This window comes from Lynx rufus, unplaced genomic scaffold, assembly GCF_022079265.1.
Source record: "Lynx rufus isolate CCGP_SWC_20201006 ecotype Redwood Valley unplaced genomic scaffold, mLynRuf1.p SCAF_21, whole genome shotgun sequence".
NCBI lineage: Eukaryota > Metazoa > Chordata > Mammalia > Carnivora > Felidae > Lynx > Lynx rufus.
In genome coordinates this window covers 4,482,198-4,490,390 of record NW_025814836.1, presented here as the reverse complement: position 1 = coordinate 4,490,390, position 8,193 = coordinate 4,482,198, and the positions used below count along the sequence as shown (strand labels likewise).

General features: G+C 32.0%; 1 non-coding gene across 1 annotated transcript; it reads left to right on the top strand.

The window, feature by feature from the left end:
• Positions 1-2,908: 2,908 nt before the first annotated feature.
• LOC124517453 (small nucleolar RNA SNORD109A) lies at positions 2,909-2,975 on the top strand. The gene has a single exon (XR_006963456.1). It is a non-coding gene; the product is annotated as a small nucleolar RNA SNORD109A (small nucleolar RNA).
• Positions 2,976-8,193: the final 5,218 nt, after the last annotated feature.

Below are 8,193 nucleotides of genomic sequence, written 5' to 3'. Positions count from 1 at the left end.
ATCAAGATAAAAAGCCTCTGCACAGTGAAAGAAACAATCAACAAATTAAAAGGCAGTCTACCCAATGAGAGAAAATATTTACAAATGACAAAACTGATTAAGGGTTAGTATCAAAAATCTATATCAAATTCAACAACCAAAAAACAAGTAACCCAGTTAAGAATTGAGTAGAAGACATGAATAGATACTTTTCCAAAGAAGACATCCAGATGGCCAACAGACACATGAAAAGATGCTCAACATCACTTGTCATCAGGGAAATACAAATCAAAACCACAATGAGATAGCACCTTACACGTAAGAATGGCTAAAATTAACAACACAAGAAACAACAGGTGTTGGTGAAGATATGGAGAAAGCACAACCTTCTTGCACTGTGGTGGGAATGCAAACTGGTGTAGCTATTCTAGAGAACAGTATGGAGGTTCCTCAAAAAACTAAAAATAGAACTGTACAATCCAGCAATTGCGCTATTAGATATTCATTGAAAGGATACAAATTATAGATTCAAAGGGGTACATGCAGCCCAATATTAATAACAGTGGAATTGATAATTTCGCATACAGTGGAATATTACTAAGCCATCAAAAAGAACGTAATCTTGCCTTTTGCAGTGATGTGGATTGAGCTAAAATGTATTTGCTGAGCATAAGTCAGTGGAACATAAATACCGTATGATTTCACTCATATGTGGAAGTTAAGAAATGAAATATATGAATCCATGAGAAATATGGGAAGGGCAGAGAAGGAAACAAACCACAGAAGACTAATGATAGAGAACAAACTGAGGGTTGATGGAAGGAGGTGGGTGGGTGATGGGCTAGATGGGTAGTGGATACTGAGGAAGGCACGTGTTGTGATGAGCACTGGGTGTTGAATGTAAGTTATGAATCATTGAATTCTACTCCTGAAACCACTATTGTGCTGTATGTTAAACAACTAAAAATTTAAAAATATATATCGTACATGTGTTAATCAGATATATTTATTATATCTATTTCTTATTTTCAGTTATTTGCTATTAATATTTGATGCTCTTGCAAATAATAGTGCATTAAACCTAATTCAGATGTTGGAAAATCAGCAATATCAGGAAAATTACAAAAATATCCTTCTTGTAGGATGTTTTCTGTGACTTCTGAAAGGAAATGTGTATTGTACATTAGTAAGGAGAACTGGATTTTGTGTTTAAAAATCCATATGTTTGGAAGCACTTCCAGATTAATGAGGGCAAGTCATGGAATACATTTGGCTTGTGTGTGTTGTGTACTGAAATAAAGTTGCTCCTAGTGAAATAAAACAGAATGGTGTGGGGACAATGATACTATGCTTTCAATATGAACATGTATCTTCTCTGGCCAGGGACTATAGACCTATCAAATGAAAGTAGTATCACATTGTATACTGTTTTCAGGTCTTAACATAACTTAATAATATTTTAAGTGATATAATCCAACTTCACAGATAACTTTTGATTCTGGTTCTATCTTATTGAATAAATATATCAGAATTGAAAACTCATCCACTGCAATATCACTTTATGTATCACTCTAAACAGAAGGATTCTGGGAAGCTTCTGGAATTGCCATTAAAACCAGATATACTAAAGTCAAGTTAAATGTCTACCTGTGCTGTTTTTCACTGTAAGGCAAATGCAAGTGTTAACTTGTTAAAAACATTAATGTGGTGTGAGGAAATTTTATTGGTTGGTACTTGTCCTGTCTGGATCATTAATAAGCATAAGTACTTGGGGTTGCTGAGGTCCAGCTGAGTGGTCTTCTAATAAGACAAGTAACAATTTTAGTATTGTTCGATTGATGAGGTCATCAATAATCTTCAGAATACCCCTTATAATACCCTCTCATAATACTCCTAAATAATCTCATAATACTCCTACTATGTGCTTTTAGTTTTTCACATCACAGGGCATTTTTAACATCACAATGTATTTTTAGTCTATATTGGGTGGAATACAGCTTTAGAATTTCCCATTTTAGAGAAACTGCTGTGTACATATTTGAATAGCTCATTGAAGAAAATTATTGGCCATTTGGAAAGTAAATAACTCTGGAAGGAAATAAGTGAATAAATGATATGACGAAGTAACAAAGGACCAAGCAACTCTGATGTTTGTGGCAAGGGGTGTCTGTATGATTAAAACAGAACAAATGTTATGTCTTATTTTTAATTAATTTAATGCATTGTCTCATCTTTTCTTTTTTGGTAATGTTTTTCAGGTCAAAAGCTAGAACAGGTTACTATTTTTTTTTCAAGTGAACAAGTTACTTTCAAGAAAGAAAGGTTAGTTGCTATCCTGGTACTTTTGAAATTCTTATGTGTTTTTGACCAGTGATATCAGTATTTCAAAATCTGTGAGTTAGTTCTTTCAAAAGTTCAAGGAAAAATATTTTAATGATAGATATTTTTCCCAGTGAATATACCTATGTGGATCAAGGAATCCTCATTATTGTTTCTTCACTTTTTAATATATCTTTTCAAAATAACTTGAATAACTTTGGGGAATCGTTTCCATATTTCTTTTTTTCACAATTTTGTATTGAATAAAAATAATCTTGTAGTGAAATTCAACTGTGATAAATACTGATTTTTTATATTTATCTGAAATATTCATAATATAGATGCTTCTACTTATATTTATACTATAATCATATTATTTTTGGTACCTCATTTGCTCCTTAAAATTTTAGCTGATTAAAGGGTTTTATATATCCCCAATATATCTTATCTAATTTATTAGAACAAAGGTAGCATTTTAATGGTATATATATGAATCATATTATTAAGATACTAAATAAAATGTCTACTACATGTTTACTGTTCTTTAATCAAACCTACACAAAATCAGCCTGGTTATGGAAATGATTATTTGTTGGGAGGGTGCCTGCCTAGATCAATGATGAGCACAATTGTCTGGGGATCCTGAGGGATTGATTCCAGATGTCAATCTGAGGTCCAGATGAATTGCCCTTTACTAGAACAAAAAAGACTTTCAAGGCCTGGCTCTCTTTGGTGACCTCTCAGTGCCAACACAATACCACTGTTAGCATGATTTATATTTTTCTAAGAAAAGAGCATTTGTGTCCTATTTTATAAGGCACTATGCACATTTAGATATGATCAGTAATCCAAGACTTGCTCCATTTTCTCACTTTGAACACACAGTTGTAGAGAGATACTTGTATATAGAAAATATGTTCTTAAGTAACAAATAAGAGAATAAAAATGAATTAATTAATAAGGAGAGAAGCAATTGTAGTGGGTACTGAAATTCCCATTTGGACTAAAAGAAGAAAAAATGTATGCCTATATTAAATAATGACAATGGAACCAATTTTAGTTTTTTGTTAATTTTGCTGTTGAATATTTTTTGATACCTTGTTTTTGCTTTTCTTTCTGTCAAGTTTTGCTGAGATAGGATTGGAATCAGGTTTTCCACTTCAAGGAATAGAGGTGAGTAACAACAAAGATCTTTTGAAGTTCATATGTCATATTCTGTGTGCCAGGTCCTGAGGTCTCTGTGTTCATCTTTTAAGAAGCTTATTTATGAATATTTTTATAATGTGTCATTTTCCTCATTGAGACTCTTATCAGGGTTATCTACATTATTGTATCATTATAATTTGTTTTTTCATTGTAATTATTTTCTGCTTTGATGGAAACATGTAGAATTTAAGAGAATTTTTTTGGCAGTTTCAGATCAGATAAAAAATTGTTATAGTGAAATCCAAATATTATCAGATTTTCTGTATTTGTTTAATTATTGAAATTTCAGAAGAGAGACTCCATGATTCACAAAGCTTTTGTGGTCACACTGCATTACATTTCTGCTTCTACCTTAATTTTTGAGGATTGGCTTGAATTGTTTCTCAGTTTTACAACATGAGAAGCCGTATGTGAAATTTTGTTAGATCTCTTTAAGACCATAAAATTTTTATATGATTAAATTCTCAATAATTATTTTGAAACACAAAATGGTTCAATTTGCAATACTATTCTGTACTTAAAAAGATATGATGTTAAAAGCATCAAATGGAGAGATATGGAAATATCATATCATTATGATTTCTTACTAAAACTTGAAATATGCATCCTTAAGAAAAATGGTTTCTATATTTCCTGGCATGCCTTGTTGAGGATTTTGTGTTACTTGGGACCTAGCGGTTAATGCTTTATGAATAGGCAATTTTTGGGGGGTGGGAGGGAGGGGTGGGTGCGTGATGGGTATTGAGGAGGGCACCTTTTGGGATGAGCACTGGGTGTTGTATGGAAACCAATTTGACAATAAATTTCATATATTGAAAAAAAATAGGCAATTTTTTCTTAACAAAGTTCTGTCACAACTCCTATCAAGTACTACTTATTTTTGTATTAATTTATTATGGATTTTTTATTTATATTTATTCTCTAGAACAATAGGAGGTAATTCTAAAGGACTCAGTCATAGATCAAAGAGGGAATTATTTCTGCCAGGTATTGAAATGACTCTAGAACCTCAATCATAAACCTTTGAACAGGCATACAGATATCAGGACCAATAGGACATTTTTTTTGTTTTTTTTTAATTTTTTTTAACGTTTATTTATTTTTTGAGACAGAGAGAGACAAAGCATGAACGGGGGAGGGTCAGAGAGAGGGAGACACAGAATCTGAAACAGGCTCCAGGCTCTGAGCTGTCAGCACAGAGCCCGACGGGGGCCTGAACCCACGGACCGCGAGATCATGACCTGAGCCGAAGTCGGCCGCTTAACCGACTGAGCCACCCAGGCACCCCAGGACATGTTTTTATTTAAAAAGCGTATTCTCGCAAGCCCCTACTTGTCTATTTGTTACCATTAGTAGATTCACAGGTTCATGGAATTGGTGCTACTATCTCAATCCAAACAGTATAATAGCATATTGATGCATAATATCTATGCAGTAAATTGTCCATATTAGTATGCTATAATAGTACAGAACTCAGACATACAAGAAAAGTATAACGCAATAGAATCTTCCCTATGACCAGATCCAGCCTCATAGCCCCAAATGCAATTCTTCTAAAAATGTATTTCACTTTTTTAATTTTTTTGTTTATAAAAATGTGATTATATAATTTTGCTCTCTTTGTGACTGCATCATTTGCTCAAGATTCTTACTAGTTAGATGAACATTTTATTTGAAACATCAAATTCATTACTGTAAATTTTTTAGTAATATCTTCTTATTTTGTATTTCTTACAGACATTCATATCTGTTATCTATCATTCTTGATTAATCTTGCTAGGAGGATTTCAATCATATTAATTATTTCAAATTATTATTTTTTGCTATTTTTTCCTTTTATAAGCATGCTTTTTATTTTGCTTATTTCTGCTCTCAACCTCTTTAAGTTTTCCTTATACTCTTCTGGATTATTATTTATCTTTATCTAGATTCTTATAAAATAGAATTGATTGATTTTTTAGCCTTCCCTGATTCTAATATATTTTTTTCACTCTAAATTTCCCTGTAAGCACTTTCTAGTTTCATGAGCACAAGTTTAGCATTTACATCCTCACTATTACTCATATAAATATATTTTCTAGTTTCTATGTTGATTTATTTTTGAATTATGGATTATTTATAAAGGCATTGGTTAATTTCCAAGAAGTTAGGCTTTTTCTTTTGACTTTTATTACTCATTCCTAACCTAATTTCATATGATAAAAAACATACTTTGATGTTATTACTTTAGAATAATTTTTTATCTCTGTCATGGCCCCGGGTATGGCACAATTTAATAAATATTACAGTTATAATTACACTAGCATGTAATTATATCATTGTGGATGCAGTGTTCTCTACATGCCAGGTAGTTCTATTTTGAAATTATCTTATCTATATCTCTTGAATATTTACTAATCTATGATCTGAAAATGAGTTACTCATGGAAAGTCATATGGGAGATAGTCATGGAAATAAGATAACTGGGTGGTTTCTGCAATGTTTGGAATATTTGTGATTTTTCTGTCTTGATTAATTGCTTTGGATGGTGCAAATTTTTATCTGTACAATTTTCATATATGCACTTTTCTACACATATATTATATTTTAATAGAAAGTTTAAAATATCTCAGGGGTACCTGGGTGGCTCAGTAGGTTAAGCGTCCAACTCTTGATTTTTGGCTCAGAGCATTATCTCACGGTTTATGGGATCAAGTCTTGCATCAGGCTCTGTGCTAACAGTGCAGAAAATACTTGGTATTCTCTTCCTCTCTCTCTCTGTCTCCCTGCCCCTTCCCTGCTCTCTCTCTCTCTCTCAAAATGAATAAACATTTAAAAATGACATTTTTAAATTTTTTAAACTTCATTTAAAAATGAAAATAAAATGAAACAAAATAAAATGAAATATCTCATCAAACTAACCCAAATATTAGCTAACACATTTCTTAGGAATATCGTCTAATATTTGTAAATGTGTTACTTGGTACCTAAAGATTGATGTTTTCAGGATAGGTTGAGTGTTCTCTTTTAAACACATATATTTTCATCTATTTTTCCCCTTCGCTTCCCCCATGGTCTTCTAAACAGAGAGGGTGGGAGGCAAACCACAAGAGACTATTAAATACAAAAAACAAACTAAAGGTGGATGGAGGGGTGGGGGAGAGGGAAATTGAGTGATGGGCATTGAGGAGGACACTTGTTGGGATGAGCACTGGGTGTTGTATGTAAGCCAATTTGACAATAAATTATATTTATAAAAAGCCACATACATTTTCAGTAAATTGTAACATTACACTGACAGTCATACCAAGATAGACTTTCATTACTAATCACTTAAATATTATTATTAATTGCAAAGCAAAATTAGTATTCTAAGATTTAGATGTTCTGAAAAAGCCATTGAATAAATTACAGCTTTAATAAAATATTTATTTATAATAAGCTACATTCTGATAATATATGCAAGAATGACAATGGAGGACAAAATTTATTACACTGATAAAAAAGTGTTCCCATAAAAAATAATCAGGGTAGCTTCCTGATTATAGTAGGAATTTTTAAGATTCTGGCATTCTATTTGTTTCTTTCCAGATAAATTTGAGCAGATTTATGTTTGTTGTATGGATTTTTCTTTTCATGTGTTTGTCTTTAGTGCTGGCAATTCATAATTGAGAGTGAAAGAATAAGAAAATAAATATAAAGGTATAGTTATGGTACCTGAGTTAGGTGGTAAATTAATCACACAGGATATAGAGAATTTTAATCTAGCATGATGTTTACTTAGCTTTATAGAAGTCTGTAATATGCAAAATGGACTAATGTCATATCATTGAGAGATCTAATAGTTACTCATGCACAGTTGTATTTTGCACTAACCACCCTATAAATATTTTATGACTTAATTCATATAGAAGCCTAGGTGTGTGTGTGTGTGTGTGTGTGTGTGCGCCTGATACGGAGAAACAAAAATATCTAGTTGTCAGTGCACTTTGTATATATACAGATAGAGTAATGTTGAGTAAGATTTACATATCAAACATGCCTTATTCAACTCGAGTGAGGCTACAGGTCATGCATTCCAAGTAGGGTTAGCAGGTTAAAGTCTCTTTGCACATAACATTTCACAATTATTTTCTGTCAGTATTTTCTAAATAGACTGTGTGAAAATAAATCCAAGGTCTTTTCTCCAGGCCAGCCTAAGTATGTGGTGAACTCATTACTTACTGTCTTATTTATAAAAAATTGTAATCATATTGAGAGATTATAACAAAGTTGGCATTATGGAATAGATACTGAAGTGTTAGTAATCATGCTGTTGGTTTGGCTTAAGATGACTTAAGAGAAAATTGGAAAAACACATAGAGAAAGTGTTGATATGACTCCTTTATCTAGAGAATTTAGCTATGTGTGTGTGTGTGTGTGTGTGTGTGTGTAATAGAAATAATGTCGCTAAATAGAAAAAAATTTAGTTTTTAGTATTAACGGAGACAAAAAATTAAAGAAGGAACTGTAAGTGCAGATCAGGTAAAAATATGAAGTTATATCTAGGGATTAAATCAGTAGATGAGAACTTAGTAGTAATATTATTGTTCTAATGTGGGAAAATGTTGCTTAGGATAGAGAAGGGAGACAAAGTTTCTGAAATCAAGTTTATATAAAGTGTTGTTTTGCTGTGGATTAATTCTTGCTTGAATAACCTAAGTGGTAAAT